Source organism: Pleurodeles waltl, chromosome 6, assembly GCF_031143425.1.
Source record: "Pleurodeles waltl isolate 20211129_DDA chromosome 6, aPleWal1.hap1.20221129, whole genome shotgun sequence".
Classification (NCBI taxonomy): Eukaryota; Metazoa; Chordata; class Amphibia; order Caudata; family Salamandridae; genus Pleurodeles; species Pleurodeles waltl.
Window position 1 is genome coordinate 1,319,897,020 of NC_090445.1, and position 27,731 is coordinate 1,319,924,750.

General features: G+C 41.7%; 1 long non-coding RNA gene across 1 annotated transcript; it reads left to right on the forward strand.

Annotated features, from left to right (window-relative positions):
* Nucleotides 1-12,917: 12,917 nt before the first annotated feature.
* On the forward strand, nucleotides 12,918-25,205 carry LOC138300816 (uncharacterized). The gene is made up of 3 exons (XR_011205013.1): nucleotides 12,918-13,084; nucleotides 19,342-19,392; nucleotides 25,008-25,205. It is a non-coding gene; the product is annotated as an uncharacterized lncRNA (long non-coding RNA).
* The last annotated feature ends 2,526 nt before the right edge of the window (nucleotides 25,206-27,731 follow it).

The window sequence follows — 27,731 nt, forward strand, 5'->3', positions numbered from 1 at the left end:
AGTTGAAATTTTTAGGGTTAATGGTTGGTGGAGATTAGGGCTGCCAAGGATTCATAAGATTCAGAGCTGGGTAGAGGATGGGGGTTGTGAAGAGTTTTTAGGGTAGGGTTGGGTGGAATTTAGGGTGGAGAAGAGTTTTAAGGAGTAAAGGATTGGTGGAGTTTAGATGGAGAAAGAGGTTTTAGGGTTCAAGGATGAGTAGAGTATATGTGTGGTGTGGGGTCTTAGGTGTCATGGATGGGTGGTGTTTTAGGGTGGTGAGGGTTTTTTACGGTTCAGGGATTGGTGGAGCTTGAATGAGGAAAGGTGTTTTAAGTGGTCAGAGATGTTTGGAGATTAGGAGTGAAAATGTTTTTTTGGGATTTAGAAATGGTGAGGGGTTTTACAGTTCAGGGATGGGTGGAGTACAGGGATAAAGGGGGCTTTTAGGTTATGAGGATGGGTGCAACCATTGTATTTACAACATAAAAAATATGTATGGGAAAGCCAATTTCAAACAAAAAGACTTTCCATGAAAGGTGAATGCCATTCATTCTGAAACTTTCAATTAAACAGTTTACGTCAAATGGTTTCTCATTAATGGAATTCCATTGTTTTTATTTTTAATTAAATTATGCTATAAAGGGGGTCTCTAGTTGGCAGTGTTTGCACCCTGTCCAAGTCGAGACCCTCACTCTAATCAGGGTAAGAGAGCCACACAGCTAAGACAACCCTGCTCACCCCCTTAGTAGCTTAGCACAAGCAGTCAGGCTTATCTCAGAGGCAATCTGCAAAGTATTTGTACGCACACACACACACAGACACACACAGTAACATAGTGAAGATGCCACAAAGTACTCCACAACTGTTTAGAAAAATAGCCAATATTTATTTGAGTCAAACAAGATCAAAATGGCAAAAATCCAAAATTCACAAGTAAAGATATCACTTTTTAAAGGTTTCAATAAGTCTTAATCCAAAGTAATCAATGGTTGTCTCTTTTTAGAACCAAGTATGTGGTATGTGTCAAAAACAAAGAAGATGCAGGCTGCAGGAGAGGTGAGGCAGCGAAAAGCAAAGTGACGCGTCGGTTCCTTACTGCGCAGGGGAGGTGATGTGTTGATTCTTTTCTTGCAGGAGAGGCATTGCTACAGTTCCTTACTGGCAGGGGAGGTCATGTGCCAATTCTTTCCTCGCAGGAAAGGTGATGTATTGATTTCTAGGCACAAAGCCTCAAATCATTACTGTGGTGCGGGGTGATGAGAAATTTATCCCCCCGGGGACGATGCGTGGAAAATCCAGATGCACAGTGTTGATCAAGCCACAGGAAAACAGGTGTTGGGTCAATTCTGCCGTCGCAAGACAGGTGCTGCGTCGATTTTCCTAGTGCGGGACAGGTGCTGCATTGATTTTTCTGTTGCGTCAGGATATGGATTTTCTCCTTCAGGTCACCAGCTTACACTTCCATGGGCCCAGGGACTGGAGTTGCCACAACTTGGCAAGTCAGAGCTCTCAGCAGAAGAGCCCAGACATTGGCAGGTGAAATCTCTGATGTCCCTGAGACTTCTTATCAGGAGACAAGCTCAGTTCAAGCCCTTGGAGAACTTTAGAAAGCAGGATATAGAAAGCAAAGTCAAGTGTTTTCACTCCCAGGACAGAAGCAGCAAGCAGCAGGCCAGCACAGCAAGGCAACAGGCATAGTGTCAGTCCCTTCTACAGTAACTAGCTCTTCTTCCTGGCAGAATGTCCTCAGTCCAGAAGGATTCTAAAGTTGTGGTCTCAGAGGTACAGTACTTATACTCATTTCTGCCTTTGAAGTAAACAAACTTCAAAGACAAGCCTTCACAAGACCCTGCCTTTCCTGCCCTGGCCCCAGACACACTTCAGGCGGGTGGAGACTGCTTTGTTAAAGGACAGGCACAACCCATTTCTGGTACAAGTGTCAGCTCCTCCCACCACTCTAGCCCAGAAAGACCTCTAAGGAAATGCAGGACACACCTCAGCTCCCTTTGTGTGACTACCTAGAGTGAATTCACTAACAGACCAACAGTCATTCTGACCCAGATGTGTATTCCACAGATAGGCAGTGGCACAGAATGTTTAAGCAAGAAAATGTCCGCTTTCTAAAAGCTGCAAAAAGAACAAGTATGGAGTTGGGGAGGTGAGGCGTCACTGGATCCGGTGTGGTGTTTGTTCCTTACTGGAGAGCAGGGGAGATGATGCGGCATTGGTGCGAATTGTCAGCTCCTTACTCTCAGGCGGAGTCAATGAATCCGGCAGGTCAAGACATGGTGGGCGACCTCTCTGGGTCACGGTCATGCCACTGGGCGGCAGGTGCCACTTTGGAGTCAGGAGTCACAAATTTTGGTGACACGTGGAGTTAGTCATGGTCATCGCACTCCAGTGATGACCTCGGCTTCGGACACGGGCGTCATTGCAGAGTCAGGCAGCAGGCATTGGTCCTGGCGTTGTCTTAAGTCGGTGCAACAGTTTTTTCTTGTTTTTCAACCAGCTTTCACTCACAGGGACCCAGAGACTGGAACAGGCACCACCAGGCGAGTTAGGGTCCACAGCAAGTAAACACAGTGGCTGGTACGTGAAGTCTTTGCTGTCCTTCTGACTTCTTAACAGGAGGCAAACTTAGTCCAATCCCTTGGAGACACTTAACAAGCAGGATTTCAGAAGGAAGAGTCCAGTCCGTTCACTCTTAGGCAGAAGCAGCAGGCCAGCACAGCAAAGCATCAGGTAGAGTGGCAGGTCCCCCTCAAGCATCAAACTCTTCTCCTTGGCCGAGGTTCCTCTTGATCCAGAAGTAATCTAAATTTCTTGGGTTTTAAGTCCTCTACTTATACTAATTTCTGCCTTTGAAGTAGGCAAAATTCAAAGGAAAGTCGAAGTTGTTTACAGGATTCTGCCTTGCCTAGGCCTGGCACCGAACACTCAAAAGGGAGTTGAAGACTGCATTGTGTGAGGACGGGCACAACCATTTCAGGTGCATGTGTCCTCTCCTTCCTCCCCACTCTAGCCGAGGGAGACTCATCAGGATATGCAGGACACTCCTCATCTCCCTTTGTGTCACTGTCTAGAGGGAATTCATAAGTGGCCCAACTGTCAGTCTGACCCAGATATAAATTCCACAAGCAGGCAGAGGTACAGAATGGTTAAGCAAGAAAATGCCCACTTTCTAAAGTTGCATTTTCAAACTTACAATTTAAAAAAGAACTTTAACAAAAGGTGTATTTTTAATTTTGAGTTCAGAGACCTCAAACTTCACATCTCTATATGCTCCCAATGGGAAATTACACTTATAAGATACTTCAAGGCAATCTCCATGTTACCCTATGGGAGAGACAGTCCTTGCAATAGTGAAAACTGAATTTAGTAGTATTTCACTATCAGGACATATAAAACACAATAGTGCATGCCTTACCTTTTAAATACACTACACCCAGCCCATGGGGCTGCCTTGGGCCTACCTTAGGGGTGACGTACAAGTAGTAAAAGGGAAGGTTTGGGCCTGACAAGTTGGTACAGTTGCCAGGTTGTCATGGCAGTTTAAAACTGCACACACAGCCACTGAGGCGGCAGGTCGGAGACATGCTTACATAGTTACTCATGTGGGTGGCACAATCCATTTCAATTTTTACCAATTTCTCACATACAATTACAAACATCACATAAAACATTAAAAAATCACATATCAGAATGCAAACTTAAGGAAAAAAGCTATACTTAACGGTCAATTCATTCACGTACACCACCGCACAATGCCAAGAATGCCCCAAAGTATCATGTAAATGCTTTGTGACAGAGGCTAACCAGTCACACCGTTGTTTATTTGCATAACAAACTAATCAACCCAGTAGAGGCATGATAAAGCTTAAAGTTAGATGAAGTTATCCTGGATCTAATCATATGGGTCCGTTTGATGTGACCCTCCAGCTTAATAACGTCCCAGAATACTTTTCCTATTATGCCTCATCCTGCACCTTTTTCCCCAAACAATAGGCACTAATAGGACCCCACTAAATAGTTATTAGTATGGTGAAAACTGTGAGTGCATTGACGATCTTAACTTCCATGCCTCCAAGATATAAGTTGAAATAATCATCACAATGTGTTTTTCATCCGAATGCATACACAACACTTCAGCTTCCTTACATTTCCAAACACCATACTTTTTAAAAAGTGGTCGCAAGTACAATTTTCGAAGTTGAACCGTAAAGAAACATATTACATGGAAGTGAGATAATGTTTCTTGACCTCCATGGAGGCTGCAACAGCAATCAGATCTCCCCAAGGGAACAGGCTGCCACTTATTAGTCAGTGAGATCACCGGTACCGTACCCATGCGAAATTTAAAATAACAAGATCTTTTTTCCTCTTTGTAAATACTATCCACGAAGGCAGCTGATTTAAGTTCTTAAATAAATAAAATATAACGCTTTAATAAAGGACTAGGTGAGTCACAAACATTCTGGCCCTCATTCTGACCTTGGCGGGCGGCGGAGGCCGCCCGCCAAAGTCCCGCCGTCAGATTACCGTTCCGCGGTCGAAAGACCGCGGCGGTAATTCTGACTTTCCCGCTGGGCTGGCGGGCGGTCGCCTTCAGACCGCCCACCAGCCCAGCGGGAAAGAGGCTTCCACGATGAAGCCGGCTCGGAATCGAGCCGGCGGAGTGGAAGCTGTGCGACGGGTGCAGTTGCACCCGTCGCGTATTTCACTGTCTGCGCAGCAGACAGTGAAATACATGTAGGGGCCCTCTTACGGGGGCCCCTGCAATGCCCATGCCAGTGGCATGGGCACTGCAGGGGCCCCCAGGGGCCCCGCGACCCCCCCTACCGCCATCCGGATCCCAGCGGTCGGACCGCCGGGATCTGGATGGCGGTAGGGGGGGTCGGAATCCCCGCGGCGGTGCAGCAAGCTGCGCCGCCGTGGAGGATTCAATGGGGCGGCGGTACACTGGCGGGAGCCCGCCAGTGGTGCCGGTCCGACCGCGGCTTTACCGCCGCGGTCGGAATCCCCATTGGAGAACCGCCGGCCTGTCGGCGGTGCTCCCGCGGTCCTCCGCCCTGGCGGTCAAAGACCGCCAGGGTCAGAATGAGGGCCTCTGTGTCTTGTGCTCCCAATATGTCTCTTTTTACAGCAACAAGGCTAAGCTTCGTGATTTTTTCTGGGTGGAGCCAAAGTACATCTAAGCCTATTGCAGCCAAAGTAGTTGAAACATGCTTGAACCAGGGCAATTTCCAATGATTTTGTAGATTCAAGATATCAATCATTACAGCTTTATGTGATTTAAGTTCCTCCTTTGTCCAAATGCAAATTTAGTATCTTATAGGAGCCAATGCAATATAATCCTTAATGTTTCTCATTTTTTATTCTATTCTTATCGCTTTCATCGGTGTACCATTACCTAGACAAAGTAATCATCGTATACATTTATTTTCAGTTACTTGTGTTGGTGGGGTCTTTTTGAATCCTCAGATCTCCGCACCGTAAAGTGCAGTAGCCCTTGCTTTCATTTTATATGCGAGCAGTGTAGAGCTCACAGAGTGGTTCCCAGTGGCTTTTGCTTATCTGAGTACAGCTCCAGCTTGTTGGGCCATGGAGATGTTGCTTTTATAAACTTGTGGATTTCAGGTCAGTTTATCATTCTCATGGCAAGCCAAAAAATCATATGTTTCCACTTGTTCCAAAGGCTTTTTATTAACCTTGAAGGTATCTTGCATCTTCTGTTTTTGGTTGAGACTCATAAACTTTGTTTAGCCCTTGTTAACCCCTTCTGTGCCGAGGACGTAATGGTTACGTCCTGCTGCACAGTGCTGCTGTGCCCAGGACGTAACCATTACGTCCTGGGCACCCAGCCCAGAGGGAGCGCTAGCGCTCCATCTGTGTGGTCCCCCCCCCTCCACCGTCAGGGATGGAAGGGGAAGCCTTTCCCCTTCCACCCTCGACCCCCCCCACCCCCCCTGTGATGTCAGCGCGCAAGCGCGCGCTGAAAATCACAATGCCTCCTCCTTCGTGCTGGAAGCTGAGCTTTTCTCTTCCGATCACGGGGAGGAGGCAGAGAGGCTTCAAAAGGAAGGAAATATATTTCCTTCCCTTTGAAGTCTCTCTCTGCGTTTTGGCAGCGGCATTGTAAAGCAATCCGGCTGCCAAAACGCCCACTAGACAACAGGGATGTCTTTTTTTTTTTTATGAAAGTGACACAAGGGAGCGACCCCTTGGGCAAGGATCGCTCCCGGGGGGCATTTTTTTTAAGGCCTTTATTGCCCCCCCCTTGGAGGCAGATCGGCCTATTATTAGGCCGATCTGCCCCAGGGGAGGCAGAAACCTCCAGGGATACATTTTTTTTTTTTTTGTTTTAGTTTTGAGGTGCCCTTAGGCAAGGGTCGCTCCCCTAGGGGGGAAATTATATTTAGGCCATTTCTGCCCCCCTTGGGGGCAGATTGGCCTATTTTTATGAGGCCAATCTGCCCCCAAGGGGGGCAGAAACCACTAGACACCAGGTAGTTTTTTTTGTTTGCTTGTTTTTCACGTAAGGGGAGCGACCCCTTAGGCAAGGGTCGTTCCCCTGGGGGGGCAAATTTATTTTAGGCCATTTCTGCCCCCCATGAGGGCAGATCAGCCTATTTTTATCTGTTGTGTTTTACAGATGGGGAGCATCCCCTTAGGCAAGGGTCGCTCCCCTGGGGGGCCAAATTTATTTTAGGCCATTTCCGCCCCCCCCGGGGGCAGATCGGCCTATTGGTATTAGGCCGATCTGCCCCCGAAACCTCTAGGCGCCAGGGAAAATTGTTTTTTTGTGTTTTTTTTTTTGTTAGTTTTTTTAGAGATTTGGAGCGACCCATTAGGCAAGGGTCGCTCCCCTGAGGGGCAAATTGTATTTAGACCATTTCTGCACCCCTTGGTGGCGGATTGGCCGAATGTAGGTCAATCTGCCCCCAAGGGGGGCAGAAACCACTAGGTACCAGGGATCTTTTTTTTTGCGCCGTCATGCAAGGAGAGCGACCTTGTAGGCAAGGGTCGGTCCCTGGGGGAGGGGACAAATTTATTTTAAGCCATTTCCGCCCCCCCTGGGGGCAGATCGGCCTATTGGTATTAGGCCGATCTGCCCCCAGGGGGGGTAGAAACCTCTAGGCGCCAGGCAAATTGTTTTTTTGTGGGTTTTTTTTTTTAGAGATGGGAAGCGACCCATTAGGCAAGGGTCGCTCCCCTGAGGGGCAAATTGTATTTAGACCATGTCTGCCCCCCTTGGGGGCAGATTGGCCGATTGTAGGTCAATCTCCTCCATGGGGGGGCAGAAACCACTAGGTACCAGGGATCTTTTTTTTGCGCCAATGTCACGCAGGGGGAGCGACCCCGTAGGCAAGGGTCGCTCCCAGGGGGGGGGGGGTTGGGGGTGGGGGGGAAATTTATTTTAGGCCATTTCTGCCCCCCCTGGGGCCGGCTAGCTAGAGGCCAAAATTCACAGGTAGGCACTGTTTTCTATGAAAAAATGTGATGTGTCCACGTTGTGTTTTGGGCCATTTCCTGTCGCGGGCGCTAGGCCTACCCACACAAGTGAGGTATCATTTTTATCGGGAGACTTGGGGGAACGCTGGGTGGAAGGAAATGTGGCTCCACTCAGATTCCAGAACTTTCTGTCACTGAAATGTGAGGAAAATGTGTTTTTTTTGCCATATTTTGAGGTTTGCAAAGGATTCTGCCTAACAGAACCTGGTCAGAGCCCCACAAGTCACCCCATCTTGGATTCCCCTAAGTCTCTAGTTTTCAAAAATGCACAGGTTTGGTACGTTTCCCTAGGTGCCGGCTGAGCTAGAGGCCAAAATCTACAGGTGAACACCTCTGTTTTCTTTCAAAAAATGTAGCCAAATTTTGAGGTTTGCAAAGGATTCTGGGTAACAGAACCTGGTCAGATCCTCACAAGTCACCCCATCTTGGATTCCCCTAGGTCTCTAGTTTTCAAAAATGCACAGGTTTGGTAGGTTTCCCTAGGTGCCGGCTGAGCTAGAGGCCAAAATCTACAGGTAGGCACTTTGCAAAAAACACCTCTGTTTTCTTTCAAAAAATGTGATGTGTCCACGTTGCGTTTTGGGGCATTTCCTGTCGCGGGCACTAGGCCTACCCACACAAGTGAGGTATCATTTTTATCGGGAGACTTTGGGGAACGCTGGGTGGAAGGAAATTTGTGGCTCCTCTCTGATTCCAGAACTTTCTGTCACCGAAATGTGAGGAAAATGTGTTTTTTTAGCCAAATTTTGAGGTTTGCAAAGGATTCTGGGTAACAGAACCTGGTCAGATCCCCACAAGTCACCCCATCTTGGATTCCCCTAGGTCTCTAGTTTTCAAAAATGCACAGGTTTGGTAGGTTTCCCTAGGTGCCGGCTGAGCTAGAGGCCAAAATCTACAGGTAGGCACTTTGCAAAAAACACCTCTGTTTTCTTTCAAAAAATGTGATGTGTCCACGTTGCGTTTTGGGGCATTTCCTGTCGCGGGCACTAGGCCTACCCACACAAGTGAGGTATCATTTTTATCGGGAGACTTTGGGGAACGCTGGGTGGAAGGAAATTTGTGGCTCCTCTCTGATTTCAGAACTATCTGTCACCAAAATGTGAGGAAAACTTGTTTTTTAGCCAAATTATGAGGTTTGCAAAGGATTCTGGGTAACAGAACATGGTCAGAGCCCCACAAGTCACCCCATCCTGGATTCCCCTAGGTCTCTAGTTTTAAAAAATGGACAGGTTTGGAAGGTTTCCCTAGGTGCCGGCTGAGCTAGAGGCCAAAATCTACAGGTAGGCACTTTGCAAAAAACACCTCTGTTTTCTTTAAAAAAATGTGATGTGTCCACGTTGCGTTTTGGGGCATTTCCTGTCGGGGGCGCTAGGCCTACGCACACAAGTGAGGTATCATTTTTATCAGGAGACTTGGGGGAACGCTGGGTGGAAGGACATTTGTGGCTCCTCTCTGATTCCAGAACTTTCTGTCACCAAAATTTGAGGACAATGTGTTTTTTTTAGCCAAAGTTTGAGGTTTGCAAAGGATTCTGGGTAACAGAACCTGGTCAGAACCCCACAAGTCACCCCATCCTGGATTCCCCTGGATTACACACCATGTCCTATGGCCCCTTTTTGTGAATTGGAACTATTATTGCTTTTCTCCCTGAGGGAGGAATTTCCTCAGAAATCAAACACTATCATATAGGCGAGTTGAAGCTGGTAACCATAAGGGTAGTTGATTATGATAGATGTCTGAGGGAATATCATCTGGGCCTGCAGCCTTGTGTGGTTTTGGGACGAGGATGGCTTGCGCAATTTCTTTCTCACTGAATTCAAACACTGGTTCTATGGCACGGGGTATAGTATAGGTTGTTTGCATGAGGCTTATACGGGGAGGATCATTCAGAACTGATTCACCCATTGTTTCATGTTCATGCACCTTGGGTCACTTAGTTGCTCCCACGCAATTCTCAGGAAGTGGCACAATCAGTGCTGCAGGCCCACTAGTAGCATCTAATTTACAGGCCCTGGGCAAACAATGTGCACTGTACTAGGGACTTGCTAGTAATTCAAATATTCCAATCAGGACATGTAAACCACCAATACAATACCATTAAGACAGAGAGCACTTGCACTTTAGCACTGGTCAGCAGTGGTAAAGGGCCCAGAGTCCTAAAGCCAGCAAAAACGAAATTCAGTACAGGATCAAAAACAGGAGGCCAGAAACCAAAAGGACAGGGAAACCACACCTGGTAAATCTAACAACAAACAACCCTGGCTCAAATCTCAGATCCTGTGCATAAGCAAAATGTTTGCTCTATAAATCATACAATACACATCACATAAAATATGATTAAGTTGCCTCTAAATTCAAGAAAGTGTATTTGCTTAACATGTGACACTTTGACATTAATAAATCACATTACACCACTGTACTGAGAAGTGCTTACAAAAATTAAAAGTTTTAAAAAATAAACCATTAGTGCACTTACACGTAAGACATTTGTCATGTAAACATTTTACGTTACCAGAATTATTATAGAGCAACAATGCAGTCTATTAAATCAAGCACAATAGGTTTCTGGACAACTGATATTCTGAACTCAAATACCTGAAAGGGCATTCATACACAATTATTAAATCAAAAGAGTTTTGGTGAAATAAAATATTTGCCGGAGATCACACAATTTAAGCAGGGAAGTTGTGGTGTATCCAGGTTTTCCAGTTTTAGTTTGAAAAATCAGCCAGGAAATGGGAGTCTATTTTTCTTTACTTATGTTACAGCTTTATTTTGATCTCTTTGTGCATTTTTCTGCAGTTTTTACTTAGTGGAAACTAGACTCGAAGGTAATGAAGCACTTTACATGATTGTTACTTACACTACACCTTCACATTCTTTGTGTTATGCAGGGGGAGATTAAATCATACACCTAGACACATAGAATGTTGAAACAACACCGAGACTTGAACCTGGTAGGCACCTCTGGCCGCATCGCCTCATCCTGGGTAGAGGGAGGCAGGCAAGCAGAAGCTACGTGTGAGGCGAGGTGGCTGTGCAATAGGCTCAGAACTGCAGGGTCGAGGTTCACAGTGCACAAAAGCAGCCAGTGTTGGGGTCGGTTTGGCTTGCTCACCATCCAGTCCTCCCCACCACAATAATACTTCCAATAAGAGCTTGTGTCTGCCAGTGCTAACGTAAGGTATCATCCAGAAAAAACACCTAATCGGGGGTCCAGTGCTGCTCCACAAATAATATAAGGGTTAACACAGATGCCAAGCGGTTGGTACTCACTATCTTTCCCTGGAATATGTTGGGCAACAATTGTGGAGGATGAAAACGTGCTCAACAAAACCAGGCAGCCAGCACTTGCACAGTCAGAGATCAACAACCTCCAAAGATTTAATTAAAAAAGTCAACAACAAACACAACAGAGGGTTAAAAGTCAAAGCACATAGCCCCGGCTATTATCACTGAGGAGAGGGATGAGGTAGACTCATTGACAATGTCTAAACCTGTCAAATCAAATACAAAGCAGCAACTGATCCAAGATTGTTTGAGGAGAAAATATCTCCCTTTCAAAATATCGATCATCCCGAGCTCAGGGTCAAGAGTACTGCAGAAGCCACATGAAAGCTTGGCTTGTTATGGGCGTGAAGTTCCAACAGGACCTCGGGTTCGCCCACCTCTAATCCCTATCAGCAGCCCTTCATTCTACAATTGGATTTCCTTTGCCTCCTATGGCCAGTTCATGCCTGGTCTGTGTGGCCTGTTTCTAAGCCTTCAGTGCTTAATTTGTGAAAAACAAATAAGTGAAGGTGTTCAAAGTTTTTTCAGTAAACTGTTGCCAGTGTTGCATTAATTCCAGTTAGCAAATACCAACACTACATTGTTCTGATTTTATTTCGTCTCCACCACCACCCACTACTTCTATTCTCCTTATCTCACTCTTGCAGGTTATTTTTCATCCTGTCTTTCTTCCTTTTTCACGGTTCCCGAACCTTTATCTTTCTTCTTCTGTCTTCCCTTTCTCTCTCTTGTTCATAGTCAAAGTATGATGATGAATAAAGTACTAGTCCTCGAAAAGGAGTGCTAGTGCCATCCACCTGAAACCCCCAGCACAAGCTAAACACTAGTATTATTTGTTGAGTCCAATGTGTAAGTATCATATGACATGGTTATGCATCACGTCAGGGATAATTTGGGAGAGAGGGCCTGCAAACTGTTGACCCCTAGCTACTTCTCCTTCTGCGTTATTGACAGCTATGCCCCTTCTGATGGGCTCCTTGTTTTTGAACATGTACTTTAGAAATTCCATTAACATAATATAACACTGGCCAGTCAGTATGCATTAGTACTTTCTCAGTCAACACACACCCGAAAAGTACGGCTTTCTCTTTCGACTCAACTTCCTGAAGCTTTGGTCTTTTTTGATCAAAACCTTTATTGGGGTTTTTATTAAAATATTTACAGACTGGAAGGAAATTGATAAGAGATGAAGAGAAAATGCAATTACAATTAAACAATAAGTAGTATAAATAAGTAACAGTCATACATCATTACTTTTACATCTCTCGGAGTTTATCTTTCGAATCTACGAATTTCTCTTACATATCTCGTAGTTCTTCCATAAATATTGTGTGTTCCTCTCTAATTCCATCCATGTGTTCCCCACATAAGTAGAGTAGGTAAAGTGGAGAAAAATAATAAAAAAAGACTAATCAAGACAAACTGATACTAGACTCGTGAGACCAGCAAATAAAGAGAAATATTTTTCTTGTGAATGAATTCTAATCCGTCTCGCCACACGCGGTTAAATTGGGTGATCAGAAAAATATTTCCATTCCACAAACCCCTGTTCCCTTGCTCACGAATTTTATAAGCATGTTGGAAACAGGCTATGATCTTTACGCAGACCTTTTAAGAATGGGCACTCGAACTTATAGATAATTAAGGGTCCTTTTGACAACTATCAACCACCCTGGTCACGCTGGTTACATCGTTATACATATTACACACACCACCCTCACGGTACGAACACACAAGTTTCCTACTCCACCCTTTACCTATTTTAAAAATATTTATGATGCCTCTCTCTTTCCCTTTGTGTCCAAACTAGCTTATCAACGGGGCACGATTAATCGAATTCTATTTTTTAGGCATGCATCTCCAAAGAGCGCTAAAGTGCATATTAAACGCACATATGAGAATGGCATAATGCAAATGATAAGCGTGAAATAATAATGAATTTACGAGACCTAATTTCCTGGCTGCCTTCAGTGTTTTTATTTAGGAACCACCCGAGCCTTAGGGTGGCAAGGTGTAAGGTGCATAATTGCGACACCAGCTATATAATTATTAGTTAGTGCGGAATGACAGACGCTCTCACGAATGTGAGGCAGGCCTCTTGACCTGGATAGTCACTGTCCGGTGTATATAAGCAGTACCCTTGGACAGACTAAACACAGCTCGGAGAATCCGGTGTTTCTTCCTCAAGCAGGCCGTGCCACACTACCCGAGAGAACCATGTCTGCCAAGGGCGGAGGACACCACCACCAGAAGACGCAGTGCAATGATCCCTGCCAACAGACAAACCCCTGTCAGGACCGTAAGTGATGGCGTGCTCTTAGCAATGCTTCAACCTGGGCTTCATGTTGTAGGGAAAAGATACAGCTCTTAGGAGCCAGTGAAGCGACGTGATAACAGCGGGACGGGGATTACCATGTAGCATTACCTCCCCTTTGACGGACATTACATGTTTGAGGCCTAGAATGGGGAATGCCTCACAGGTCAGGAACTTCCAGTTTTTTATCACGTTTTTCCAGGAATTCAGGGCCCTTTAGCGTTGAAATTTTCCACCTGAGCACGGAAGGTAGAAAAGTAAGCAGACATACAGGTAATGCTACCTGGTGAATTCAACTACCAGTAAAACGTGTAATATTGAAAGGTTGTGGTAATTCCACAGTAGATCTGTGAAATACCACTCTGCATAACTCTGAAGGAGGCCCTTAGCACACTATTAAGGGTCCTGCTTCAAAACTAGTTTCCCAATTTATTTCTGTCAGGATGTAGATAAACACTGGTGAACTGCTTTTGAGTCTAAGAAGGTTTCCTTCATCCCCATAAATGTATGTGTATTGACATAGAGTGAGTCAAGCCGATGAACCATAGAGCGTGGTAGTTACTTGTCGCCGGGATATAACTACAGATCATGTACTCCAAGTGGGATTTCGTATATCAGTATCACACGTTTGCTTAGAGTACACAAATATGTGATATTACAAATACATAAAAAATGTTAGCCAAAGGGAGATTACATGATTTATCTGGTGTCACGCAATCTCTGCCACGTATCAAAATTTGTGTTAGAACCCTCGATTTAAAGAGTGAACAAAATGAGTCAAACCGTGTTTTTTTCCTCTCATTTTTCCAAAATATTGTCATTTGGTGTAGGCCCACATATTTTTAAAATGGATTTCAACACTACAAGAGCCAAGATGGATTGTGTTAACTAGTAAAACCTCAGGACAGAAACATGGTGTTGCCTCACGTGTGCAAGTTGTGAGCTTTGACTGTGAGTGAAAATCTTTATATATGGTGAAACATGCAGTAGTATCTACGTCTTTTAGTTACAGTGGGGATATCGGTGTGAGTATTTGTGAATGTGTAATTATTTTTAGGCCTGGGAGATCTGGCAATATAGTTATTTGTATATTTCCAGCTGTGCATGCTCCTGGGAAAGGAGATGTCTCCCAGATAAAGGAGGTGTTGCCTTTTATGAAGTGATATGGTGTCATGGAAAGTGATGTATTTACTGGAAGGACACGTGGTCTTGTAGGATGTGCAGTCTAGCTTAAATAGTCTAGTAGGAGAAGTTATATTTTTTCGATGTGGTCCAGCACAAGAATATGAGTCATAGATGAAGAAGGTGTGGGTTAGTGTGAAGGGAATCAATCATATAGCAGAAAGTCATATCAGGTGAGCATAGGGTATGCTAATGAAAAGGGAATGGTGCAGTGAAAAGAGTAATGTTCTTGCACAAGGAGGTGTGACCTACCAGAAGAATGGGGTGTGAGGGAAGTGCGTGTTGCCCATTAGTCTTAGAAATTAGTAATTTTGCATAGCTCATCTCATAGAATGATGTCCTGTATAACAAAAGCCCAAATATTGCTCGCCATTCTCCCCACTCTCTTTAAAAGCATGCCACCTTATTTCACAGGTACCTCTTTAAAAAGATTTCAGTGTATTTTGAAGCCTTACATCACAACAGTATACTCTAGCCAAGTAACGACAATTTGGGTAAAATTGTTTTACACATAAAATTATGACATGCAGGACACTCCTCCTTCATCATAGTGTGTAGTATGCAGATATTGGATTTCCCTGTTTGATTAAATTCTAAATCAGAGTGATGAATAGATTATTATTTGATCATTCACATTCTTCTGCTTCCTATATATTTTGATCACATAGTGACTGTAGTTCAGATCCCCAAGATTCTGGCCGTGATTACGAGTCTGGCTGTCCTAAGACCACCAGACTCGCGAGGGCGGTTGGACCGCGCCAATGTGGTGGTCTGACAGCCACATTATGACCATGGCGAAAGTGCCACTGTCCGACCGCCGGTACGGGCGTCTTTTTCGCCAGGCATCCAAATCCGCCTGGGCAACGCTGCAAGCAGCGCTGACCTGGGGATTACGACTCCTGTGTCTGCCAGATTTTGCATGACAGTTCCACCACCATGCAAAGGCTGGAGGAGACGGGGTGCTGGGAACCCATGGAGGCCCCTGCACCGCCCATGCACTAAATTACAGGCACTGAAAAGAACGACAGGTGCTGTCGCACCTGACACACCGCAACATTACTGCTGGCTCGATTACGAGCCGGCGTCAATGTTGTGGGTAGTTTCCCACTGGGTCAGTGGGAAAGTCGTAATAGGGCCAGCGGGCGAAAGACCGAGCTGGCGGTCTTCTGACCTAACGAGTTTGGCTAGCAGCCTCCGCTGCCTGCCAAACTCATAATGAGGCCTTCAGTGTATAATAAATTAACATGTCATCAATCATTTTTCTTCATATAACATCAGTCAGCATGTGTTTTGCAGGAACTGCTTTCTCAAAGCTGAAAAGTTATATTACACAGTTTGTTATTCTGAAATATAACCAATCCAAAATATAGTAGTACAATCATTACTTATATACACAAACATCATTCTTACATATTGTTAAGTACATCTGCTCAGTCCCATAATGATCCCTGTCATATTGGCCCCAGCCTCTTTAACTTGATGTATATTGCACGTATTTCAATTTTGTCCCTATTCAACATATTCCTATTCTTAGTGAAGTGTTCGTTTCATGAATATGCTACATTTGTTGCACACCATACCCATTACTGACATATTTTCAATTCTCATTTATATTCAATCGACTTATTACCTTATTTAAACCCCATGTTCACCAATCTTAGACCCAGCTGCTGGTACCCCAAACCCATTCCATAGAAAATAATGGAGGTAGAAACTTACAATAAAACCTAAATTAAATAATGTTAAATTGAATTAGACAATTCCAACATTGTTAACCATATAAATGAGTTTAACTTAGTTTTACCAAATCTAAACACAAAACATTTTTAATTTAATCTAATATGTTTTACTGGCATTGTTTAAATTATAAAATGTAACATTATTTTAATAAAATAATTCAAGTACTTTAAATTATTTTTATGCATTACTTTTAATACTTTTAATAGAAATTAAAATATATATATGTTTTTACTTTAGGTAGGAATTTATTTTGTATGTTATACCCCAAAAATAATTGTAATCAAATTCAATATATTAAAATAATGAAGTTGAAATGAACTGCAAATTTAAATTAGGGGCTTAATTACATAACATTGTAAAATATGTTTTACCTTTCAAATAACTATGGAAAATTATTTAACACTAATATTTTACATTCCAACATTTTTCTATTTATGTAAGGTTTAATAAACCTTGATGCTCTCCGGTGGTGGAGATCTTCACATACATGTGAACAGTTAGTATGAACTAATAAAAAAAAAAAAATTACATTATTGTAACTATATTAAATTAAATAAAAACTATGTTTCAAAGAGAAATGGAAAACAGCCCACCTAAAGTAAATGTTATGTAAATAAATTGTAGAAATTCATGATAAAATGTAATTTATTTTTAAAATAATAAATGTTTACTAAAAAATCAGATTTCTCCCTAAATAATATGTATTTTTATAATGGTGAAATAATGTTTTTAAATTTAACATTACTTCATAAGGTTACTTCATGAGGTTCCATTTTCAGTCCCTCCTCCATTATCTTTGATGGGAAAGTGATGCAGCATCAGTGGGAGGCTGGACCTACTACTGCTCCTTTTGGCTGTAGCAACTTAATTTAATACTCCTAAATTTGGCTCAACCCCTTTATTTCAAGGGGTGGAGACACATAAATCTCCTCTTTTGAGTAACTTTACACCAGTAAATGGTAAATAGCCAAAAGTAATAAAGTTGTTCAAAAGTGTAAGAGTAAACTTACATTTGTAGATTTACTCATTTGTAAGTTTACACTTGTTACTAGATCCCTTGACCCATCTCAGAAACGACTGTACATCTTCTTAGTAAAAAGCCCTATGAACTGCAAGTGATCATCTTCTCTAATCCATATTGTAAATCTTAAATGCCCTTGTAAGTTTCAAATAAGTGATGGAGATTCCCTAAATTGGTGAGCTCTATAATTAACTAAACTAGAAGCAACACATTTATTTCCATCAGTATAACATAGCCCAGGCCCAGCACCTGGATTGAACATGTAGGACCTGAGTCACAAACTTCATTTTACATAGTAGTACTAATTGCCTTCCACAAAATGTAATTCACAAACTTAACGGTGTAAATTTCCAACTTCACCTTTTCTATCTTTTATATTGGTAGATCCGCACACGTGTAAGTTTAGTACTTAGTAGGAAATGAGGCAGCAAGCAAGGAGAGTGGTGGGGAAATGGGGAGGAGTTACCACAAAACGGGAGGGAGCTAGGAAGTAGAGAGGAGGGCTTAGGAAGGCATAAGAGGGGTTGCAGAGAGGGGCACGCAAATACAAACACCCACCCACAAAAAAAGTAAGCCCATTGTTAGTCACCAACTACACTACTTAAGTGATTACATCTCAAAAGACCGCAAGATAGAGTAAATGTAGGTCTAGCAATACACATAGGCTATTCATAGGGACTGCAATGGCCTCCTACAAAAAATGATGGAGGCAGGGACTTAAAATAAAATGCAGTAGTAAATATTATTAACACATATTAATTTATTTTGACTTTTTTAATAATATATATAACTTTAATGTAATGTTAAAAATGTAAACAAGTAAAAGTAAATACTGCATTATTAAATATGTTCATAACTGTTTGAAGGTTACAAATAATGGTATCTTTTATAAAATAATTACATTAATTTACACTAAATCTAAATATAACTTGTATTAACTTTTGATACATAATAAATAAATATAACTATTTTAATTTATGTAGATTGTTGTAATCATTAAAAACAATGTAATTTAATATATTTACATTAAATACATATTTAATTGAAAATTAAGTTAAAAGTGATGTGGAATCTTTTTATTTTGCTCTACATTTAATATAAATATATTCACATAATTTACATTAATATTTAATGTAAACTATTTTTAAAGGTCAATAAATGTTTTTACATTTCCATATACTTTACCAAAGCGAGATCTCCACCATAGTGGCAGAGACCTCCACCAAGGTGGCAGAGGCCCTCCCCACATGTGAAAAGTTGCTAGCAGTATCATTACTTTAATAAATTTGGCTCCACGCCTTCTTTTAAGGGGTAGAGTCATGTAGGCATGCAGTCAGGAATGGTGAATAGGAAAGAATGGTAAATTTACCACAAAGTGTATGAGTAAATTTAGACATGTTGATTCAATCATGTGTAATTAGGGCCCATAGCCTGTGCACATTTATATAGTTAAACCTGCATTCCATGGCCATACCGTTTCTTTTATTATTCCCTTTCTTTAATTGGTAAATACCGTCCTTGCTGCAACTACATTTGGCCTGTAAAAGTTTCCTGAATCAAATGTTCTGTCTTTCCTTTCTGGGGTACCCTGCTCTAACATGCAACAGCTATAAAGTGCTTTTCCAGTATATTTTATCAATGCCCTTTTCTCTTCGACATAGTTCAACATCTAGAAAAACAATATTTCACAACTCTATTCTAGTGTCAGTGTGACATTAGATGCGTTATTGTTGAAATATGTGGGGTATTCTATCAGTTTTGATTCATTGATATTCCAGATTGTCAAAATGAAGTTTGCATACCAACCTTAGAAGAAGTACATCGTTTCCACAGAAAAAAAGAGAGCTCCAGCAATATGTCCTCGCAGTTCTCAGTCATTGTCATTTACCCATTGAGTGAAAAAAAGGTTTCTGAACAAGAATCTGCATTACAGGACGCGAGGAATGAGTGCACAACCGAAAATGCATTGCACACATTTTGCCAGGAAAAAACTGGCAACATTTGCTTTGAGAACATTGATCAGAAAGAGGAAAGTCTTCATCCTCTTTCTGAAGTATGCTGAAGTAGGCTGTGCATGCACCGAAGCAGGATATCCCTATTATCAAGCTGAAAACTCAGAATGGAGGAGCAATTTTATCCAACACCATTAAATATGACTACCCCAATACGAAATGATCGATTGGTGTCATTGGCAAAGTTAAAATGGACTCCTATGTTTTTACATACCAATTAGAATAGATTTTAATGAAAAAAGCAGAAGTGCTTGTGTTCACTATGGCTCTCGTTTCTCTCATTTCAGCATGTGCACCCGTGCCACAGTGCCAGGATAACACACAGAAGTGTGCTCCAGGTAAGTGAATGTTATTCAGCATGAACAGGATTTGTTTTTGAAGTGCATAGGGCTGGGTCAGACTGGCCTGTGAGGCAAGTCTGACAGGTCAGTCTGTGGGCCGGGTTTTGTCTATTTGTGGGCCCGTTTTATGGCCTGATGGGCCATTCTTCACAGTTGATTTTCTTGAAATTACCATAAGCATTACCTGCGGCAAGCACAGCCGCATGCAGTCACCTTTATCATGCAACCTTTTATTTTTATGGCAGACTACTTCTTTCACATCCCAACCCTGGTCAGGGCCAGGAATTTCAAAGACACGATCCTCCATGTGATCTTTGAAACATGTTTCACCTCTCGAGGACCTACATAATCCAGCGCTTGATTTTATTCATACAGTGCGACGTTGGTAGTGTAAGAGATCCTGAGAACAGGAAGCTTAGTATAAAACTTACCGATTGTCAATAATAATTGCTCTCAAATAATTGAAAATGTGAAAAATCTAATTTGAAAAAAAAAGATAGTTGTTTCTTGATGACACCAACCTCCCACCACGTGCTGTGTTGACAAATTATATATATATGTTATGTATATTGAGGATCAAATAAATCTAGCCACACTTCTATTGTTGATCAAGTGCTGGGGAAACCCTGAGGCAACCCTAGTCAGTTCTTGTCTGACCGTGTAACATTAGATGACGTTAACAGTATTCCATGGATAGCCTATTTGCGAAATACCTGCAGAAGCATTGATATAGCCGAAGTTACCACTAGTCCACAAGCATGTAACCTCAATTGTAAAGCAGCTATCAAAAATGCGTTCCTGGAGAGATGTAGGGAGTCTAGAATTGAAGGTGCACTTGACCCGGGCACAGTTATGAGTTATGTGTCAGTATCTAAAACTGGCTTTTTAGATTGTGTTGAATAGAAAAATCATATCTGGGTAACTTTTTAACCCTGATCAAGCTAAATAAAATGCATTTCAAGGTAGCTTTCCTGATCCAAAAATGATGGTACTGCACATTAACTCCATGTAGATGTAATAATATTACTAACCAGAGCATGCATTACATTATTCTGTTTTGCCCATTACTCCACGGCTATCCACAAACTTTCTTAGTCCAATATGGCATTGCCTAAGGTTAAGAAACCACATTTTAGGTTTAAAGCTCCTGCAGAGGTTTTCGACTTTATAATTTTGCCATGCTGTCCTAAATATTCTTAACATGGCTATGAAAATTAGGAACCGTTATGAAGACGTGTCATTGGAATACATTTTTAAGAGTGTCCATTGTATTTGTTCTCCCATGAATTGTTGAATTTTTATTTGAGTAGTTTTACTTATATCTATTTATTATGTTCCATATTGTGGATTATTGCCAGTGTTTGAAAGACTTGCAGCTTTTATGGCAAAATTTGACGAATAAAGAATATTTGATCTAACTTGACAAATTAAGACTTGCCTAGACTGCACATCAAATTTGTTTTCCTCACACTAGCCAGCCTCTTGGAACATTAATTACCATTTTAAAATGTGTGTTCTCCTGGCTTTTTATATATATAAAGTTCTTTAGCACAAATAAAAACATTCATTTTTTCAAGAGCTATTATAAGATCAAACAAAGTTCGCAACATCATTTTGGCTATTTAGGAAGCCAGGCTGCAAACAGGCAGAGTGAAAAAATATATCTGTAGGTTTAAAAAGAGAAGCCATTTTTTATGTATGTGGGATAAACCTAAATGATCCATTTCAATAGGAAAGTAGAATTTAAAATGTTCAAAGGAAAAACTCATCAAACAGTAATTCAGTTTTCATAGCAGCCTTAGAGAATTTCAGGAAATGGGTCGTCCAGCAAGGCCATGCCACTGCACGGATCTCTTTTGTTGAGTCAAACAGCAATGTCCTAAATGCCCTTCTGTCATAGAATACATTTTTTAGGAAACACTAAATTCTGGAAAAAGGCATAATTTATTTAAAGGTTAGAATTTTTATTTCACATCAGCAGTATTAAACAACAACGCCCTGCCTAAAAGTAATATGGTACCAGGTTCCCAATTGATCATGCCCAGAAACACTGATTCTGACTGGTTATTCCACCCCAGCAAGAATAGCTTGCATAAAAATGAGGACTAACATGCTAGTCCCAGAATTACGGCGGCCTTTTCCTCCTGGGCCTGTTTTTGAACAGAAATTCCTCCAGATTTCAGTGGGAAAAATAGCAGGAGGAAAATCTGTGTGCAAACAGCAGTGGAAGAACTGGTTGTCCTCACCTTGTGAACTTAAAATCAGGCAGGACAGGATCCACCATGGTGTTATCATTCCACCACCTAATAGTCACTCCCCAAAATTTTAAATTGCTCTTTTGGGCCAGTTTTCAAAACTTCAAATGTGTATTAGAACAATGGAAGCTAATGAAGTAGATCTGAGCTTAAAATGGCAGGTATAAGCCTTCTTCTCCAACATTTCAATGTTTGTCTTCTTGCTTCTCCCTTTCTAATTTAAAACATTATAACCTCAGTGAGTGGATTGTCCTAATAGCCTTTTAGCCCTTCTGCCTCAGGCTATACAAGTTGTTAAAGGCACTCTCCCTCATTATAGACCCTCTACTGCGGCTGGGCCTATAACATAAGTTCAGGGCCTTTAACAACCCATATAGCCCTCAATACGGGGCTATAAGGCTGTAGCAGAATTAGATTTACAATCATAAGTAAGCAGAATAAAACAATGATTTGGGCAGAAAATATAATTTGTAGATGCATTTCATCCACTAAGATACTACACATCTTCAATTCACAGCATCTAGACATAGGGGGTCATTCTGACCATGGCGGTCCGAGACCGCCAGGGAAAAAAGGACCAAAGCACCTCCAATAGGCTGGCGGTGCTTTTTGTTGTATTCTGACCGTGGCGGTAAAGCCGCGGTCGGACTGCCGGGGCCGGCGGTTTTCCGCCATTTCTGTCCCGGCGGCGATAATTCGCCAGGACAGCGCTGCTTGCAGCGCTGCCTGGGTATTATGACCCCCTTACTGCCAGCCTGTTTCTGGCGGTTTTCACCGCCAGGAAGAGGCTGGCGGTAAGGGGTGTCCAGGGGCCCCCTAACAAGGCCCCGGACAGCTTTTCACTGTCTGCGTAGCAGACAGTGAAAAGTGCAACGGGTGCAACTGCACCCGTCGCACGGCCGCAACACCGCCAGCTCCATTCGGAGCCGGCTTCTGTGTTGCGGCCTCATTCCCGCTGGGCCGGCCCAGCAGGAATGTTGGAATGGGGGCCGCGGGAGTGCGGCCGCATTTATACGCCTTAATCACTGAATGAAACAAGTAAAAAAAGGTTCTTACTTTCAGATAAAACAATTAATGATAACAGGGTCCTAAGAAGTTATAACTTCTAAATGGCACCCATTTATCATAAGAGACCTTTTTGTTAACATTCCAACCTTAACATTTCTTGGCTTTCATAGGGTCAAGATGTAATAAATAATATACTGAACCCCCTTCATGTAAGCCCGTAAGCTATATTTAAGTAATGAGTCATAGCAGTGTCTCCCAAAGTGTTGGGTGCAACTCACTGGTGTATAGTGAGCCAATATTTTTGAGTTGAGAAAGTCCAACCAATAACTAAATAAAGATGTCTTTAAATTCTGTATTTATCTTGTCACATTTGCTGTGCTTCAAAGACAGAAAGCAAATGTCAAGCTATGTCTGCTGACAAAGTGCTGCCTATTTTGCAACACGCAAATTAGTGTTTAATGCTCCTCTTGCTTTATGGTTAAAGAAGGAAAAGTAAAGTGACTTGTATGATGATCTTGCTGGGGTACAAGGAGTGTGAAAGCCGTAGAATGTCATTTTTTTGTAACATACCCAAAAATGTAAATACCTGTAAATTGATTGTGGACATTCTTATGAAAGCAAACATGAAGCACATTTATATGTAATTCTGAAGTATGATGGAAAAATATTTTAATAAGATCAAAACAAATCAACACACTCTTTTTGGTGATGCACAAATGATAAATATTCACTGAAAACCAATTTCCAAACATTATAATTTGTGTGCAATATAGTTTTATCTGTAAAACTCTACGTCTATGTACATTTAGTGGCCATTTCGATGGTAATTGTGCTGGTTATAAATTACATTGATCTTCCACACAATGCCAAAGTTGAATTAAAATATTGCTTGCCTTGTGTCAAATAAAACTAGGTGAGTCGCAAACAGTTGTTGTCTTTCTAAAAGGTTTGGGGAGCACTGGGTCATAGACTTTAAGCCTTCATTATGAGTGTCAGTTTCCTTGCTAATTTTTCTAAAACAGTTGGCAAATACCTTTTAAGCAATAGTAGTTATGCACCTTGTAAGTGAACCTCAATGGAATTTAAAGGTTCAGCATCACAATATTTAAACTTTTCTTCTTGTCCTGTTTGTTGCTCTAAAAAAGCCATTTATGGTGGTGTCCTACTCCCCTTGATAATAATTCTTTATTAGTGTTTCCATATAAACAATATTAAGGCACATATAAACAATACAATGTCATGTTTAGAACAAGGATTGTGTGATAAATAAAATGATGGTGAAGGATAAATAGTTACAGTTACAGAAAATCTGAGAGTAGGTAGCATTTTACTTCTCATACTTTAATTGCGTCAGGTATCTCCCATATCCTCCTTCCCATATGGGACTTATCTCTTTATTCTTTCTGCTTCCCGTTCCCACCCTCCCTGACATGAAATTTGTTTTGGAATTAAAGTTTAACCTCTAGTTAAGCAAGGGTGGCAAAATGGAGTCAGTTTTGGTGCTTTTCTTCATTTGCTTTGCACCTTCTCAGCAGGATTTTGAGTGATGTTACAGCTTACACCTTTACAACAGTGTGCTGAGTCCCCTAGTATTTTTTATCCCTTCAATATATTGTGCACCATTGTGTTGCCATCACGCTCGAGAAGGCTATTTGCTTACTCATTGTTTTAACTTACCAAATTGTAATAGTGTGACTACCCAAACCAATCTGTGGAGTTTTATTCCACCACATTCACATATTGCATAGAGCACACTACATCAATTGATCTCATGCCCCAAGTCTAATAGGGAAGGATCATCAAACAAAAACAGGGGATTTGCAAAGTCTGATGGTATGCACCAGGCAGGAGTGATAGCCAGATTGGATGCTTTGACATGGAAACCACTCCAGCCAGTTTATGTCTTTCATCCTGACACACCATCACACAAGCTTTCCAAGTAAAACATCAGAAGACAGAGAGGAGTGTAAAGGGAAATATACCTAAATTTAAGCAACATTGAAAATGTAAGGGAAGAGAGTGAAGTGATGGCCTTCCTCCACCCTCACTTCCTTGCTATCCTCCATTTGTAAGATTGAAAAAAAAGCTTATTGAATCTGCTCCTTCTTACTATGGTTGTATATGCATCATCCCACAATTTGCTGAATTTCACCATGGTCGTGTTTGCATTCACTGGCTGTTTTTGCTTAGCAGAGAAGGTTCGCTGAGAACGTTTAATTTTACATATTAATAATGTACTTTAGGCTAGAACAAATAGAAATGTTTAGATTGCAGATACTAGTTCACTTAACTTTTTAAATTATGTCATAATTTTAGTTTCATCATTGACTTGACTTTCTGTCTTTTTAGTGGATCCCTGCAACCCATGTCCACCTAATCCTTGTCAAGACCAGAATCAAGGGCAATATTATGGAAGCAAGAAGTGTTGAAGAGGTACCCAAAGCATGGAAATAACAATGTGACAACACCTTCATCTTACAACCATCTCTGATTAATGTGATAAGAATCTCTTACTTCAAATTAAACCATTTATTTTGCCCTAGTGTTGATTATTTGTCTGTTGCCTTCTTTCACTGAAAAGCAAAGCATTTGGAGATGGAGACGAACACTTCAGTGCATACTTCAATACGCTGAAATTTGATGCCTGATTATGTGTGAGAAACAGCTTAGTGGGTGGTGAAATGGGACACAAAGTGTAATCTAAAATAGGAGTTTTATATTTTAACTTAGTGCAAAATGTGCATATTCTAAACTGAATAATGTGTAAATTCAGACCTTACAATGGAAGGAATTAAGCAAGCTTTTTACAGCACATTTTCGAAATACATTGGCATGTCCTGCTGAGAAAGCCTCTTCCACTACAAGGAATTTGTCTGGATGGGTGTCTTCTTCCAAGAAAATTGTGAAAACATCCTTTAAGGTACATATGTTCCTTTACAGCAAAATGTTTGTAAATGTTACAGGCAGCCAAAATAATCTGGATATGCCAACGGAGGTGGCATCCTATTATTTTCCATAAAGTACACAGCTGTCAATGGCAATCAATTCACCAAACTACCAAGGGTAGCAGAAGTCACATCACATGCTCTATCACCCCATGACATCCATCAAAGTAAGTGATATCATCATTATGTGACCTTTGACCCAATAATGTCTCAGGAAGTGATGTCACATGAGATTTAAAACTGTTAATATTACATGAAGTGGTAAAACTGAAGTTAAGAACTGAGCATTAAGTGCAGGGTCAAATAAAAACAAAAGTTGTGAAAACCCAGAAATGTGTATTTCAGTCACTACCTTATTTTGACCAGAGTGCCATCAAGATATGGCAGGGGCGCTTCCATAATTACCAACGTGCAATTATCATGTGTAATCTAAAATGCCTTGGGACAACAATTGTATGCTCAAGTGTTCATCAATATGGCTCTTCTCCCATGGGTGCAATTGTCTGCATTCATAACTTAGGCCCTGATTTAGCGTTTGGTGGTCGGGTTACTCTGTCATAAATGTGACAGATATCCCATTTTCAGCATTATGATCTCCATAGGCTATTAAGGGATCACAATACAGCCTAACAGGGCGTCAAGTCTGTGACGGAGTAACCCCCTCTGCCAAACTCTAATTCAGGCTCCTAAATCTAATGTCAAGGGTTCAATCCTGATCTGCGTTAATTTAAATATTACCTCAGTTGGATTTACTAAGATTAAAATTATTCAATATGATATATTTTTTAATAAAAGTCCAAATAATAATACCAAGCTTTTTTGAAGATGCTTATGGCTCTTACTGTCCCTGATGGAATGATGAAAGCTAAAACTGTACTTAATTAACTACTAAACCACATCATCTCAATATGTACCCAGGATCACCCCAATAATGGTTGCCAGAAATCACTTTCAACAGTGTATCTGACCAGTATCTGCGATGTTCAGGAACCTTATTTCCTATTGAGACTTAGGGGGTTATTACAACTTTGGAGGAGGTGTTAATCCGTCCCAAATGTGACGGTAAAGTGACGGATATACCACCAGCCGTATTACGAGTTCCATAGGATATAATGGACTCGTAATACGGCTGGTGGTATATCCGTCACTTTACCGTCACTTTTGGGACGGATTAACACCTCCTCCAAAGTTGTAATAACCCCCTTAAACACAAGTAAAGAGCTGCTCTCATGACAGCTGAGTTAATTAGATTTTCACCATTACCAAATGTAGAAATTATATGGTCACAAATTCAGATCACTGCAAGTCAAACGTAGCCTTCCAAGCTTGTAAGTAAACTGAGTACAATTAAGTCATTTAATAGAAACATGCGTTATTTATAATTTGTAACAAATGGTGTTTCTGGTTGTCAGAGTAGACACCCTATACAAGCAGGAACCACCACATCTATTCAGGGTGAGCTAGATGCACACTTAGAGATAACTTGTGTTCAACCTCTGGTAGCTTTGCACAGAGCAGTCAGGTTTGTCTAAAGTGGCAATGCATAAAGTATATGTGCAACACACACACAAAATAACACAAAGAAAACACCACAAAAGTACTCCACACAGGGTTAGAAAAATAGATTATATTTTTATGTAGAAAATAAGATCAAAAAGTCCAATCAGTAGAAGTAGAAATATTATTTTTTAAAGAATAAACACAAAAAAACAGCTAAAAGATTACTTGAGGTTGTGCTTGACTGGGGAACATCCAAAGTTCAGGCCGACCACGATGGAGGGCAGGCCGGCTACCGAACCCATGCAGGGTTAGCGGAAAATGCACCTTGGATGGAAGAAGAGTTAACGTCGAGGGCTCAATGCGTGCTGCCGGGGAGGAGATACATCACTGTCGATTGAGGAGGTGTGGACGATGCATTGGTTCCGAGCTGCCATGCGTTGAGGCCCCATCAAAGATCAGGCAGTGTTAGGCATCGAGGCGATGCATCATCGTCGAACTGCTGGGTTGGTGTGATGCGTTGGCATCAAGCCGCGCAGGGTCGAAGATGCATCAGAATTTGGGGACAATGCATTGTTCAGTTGGCAATGCAGTTTCCACAGTTTGGGCTGCAGCGGCAAAGTATCTGAGT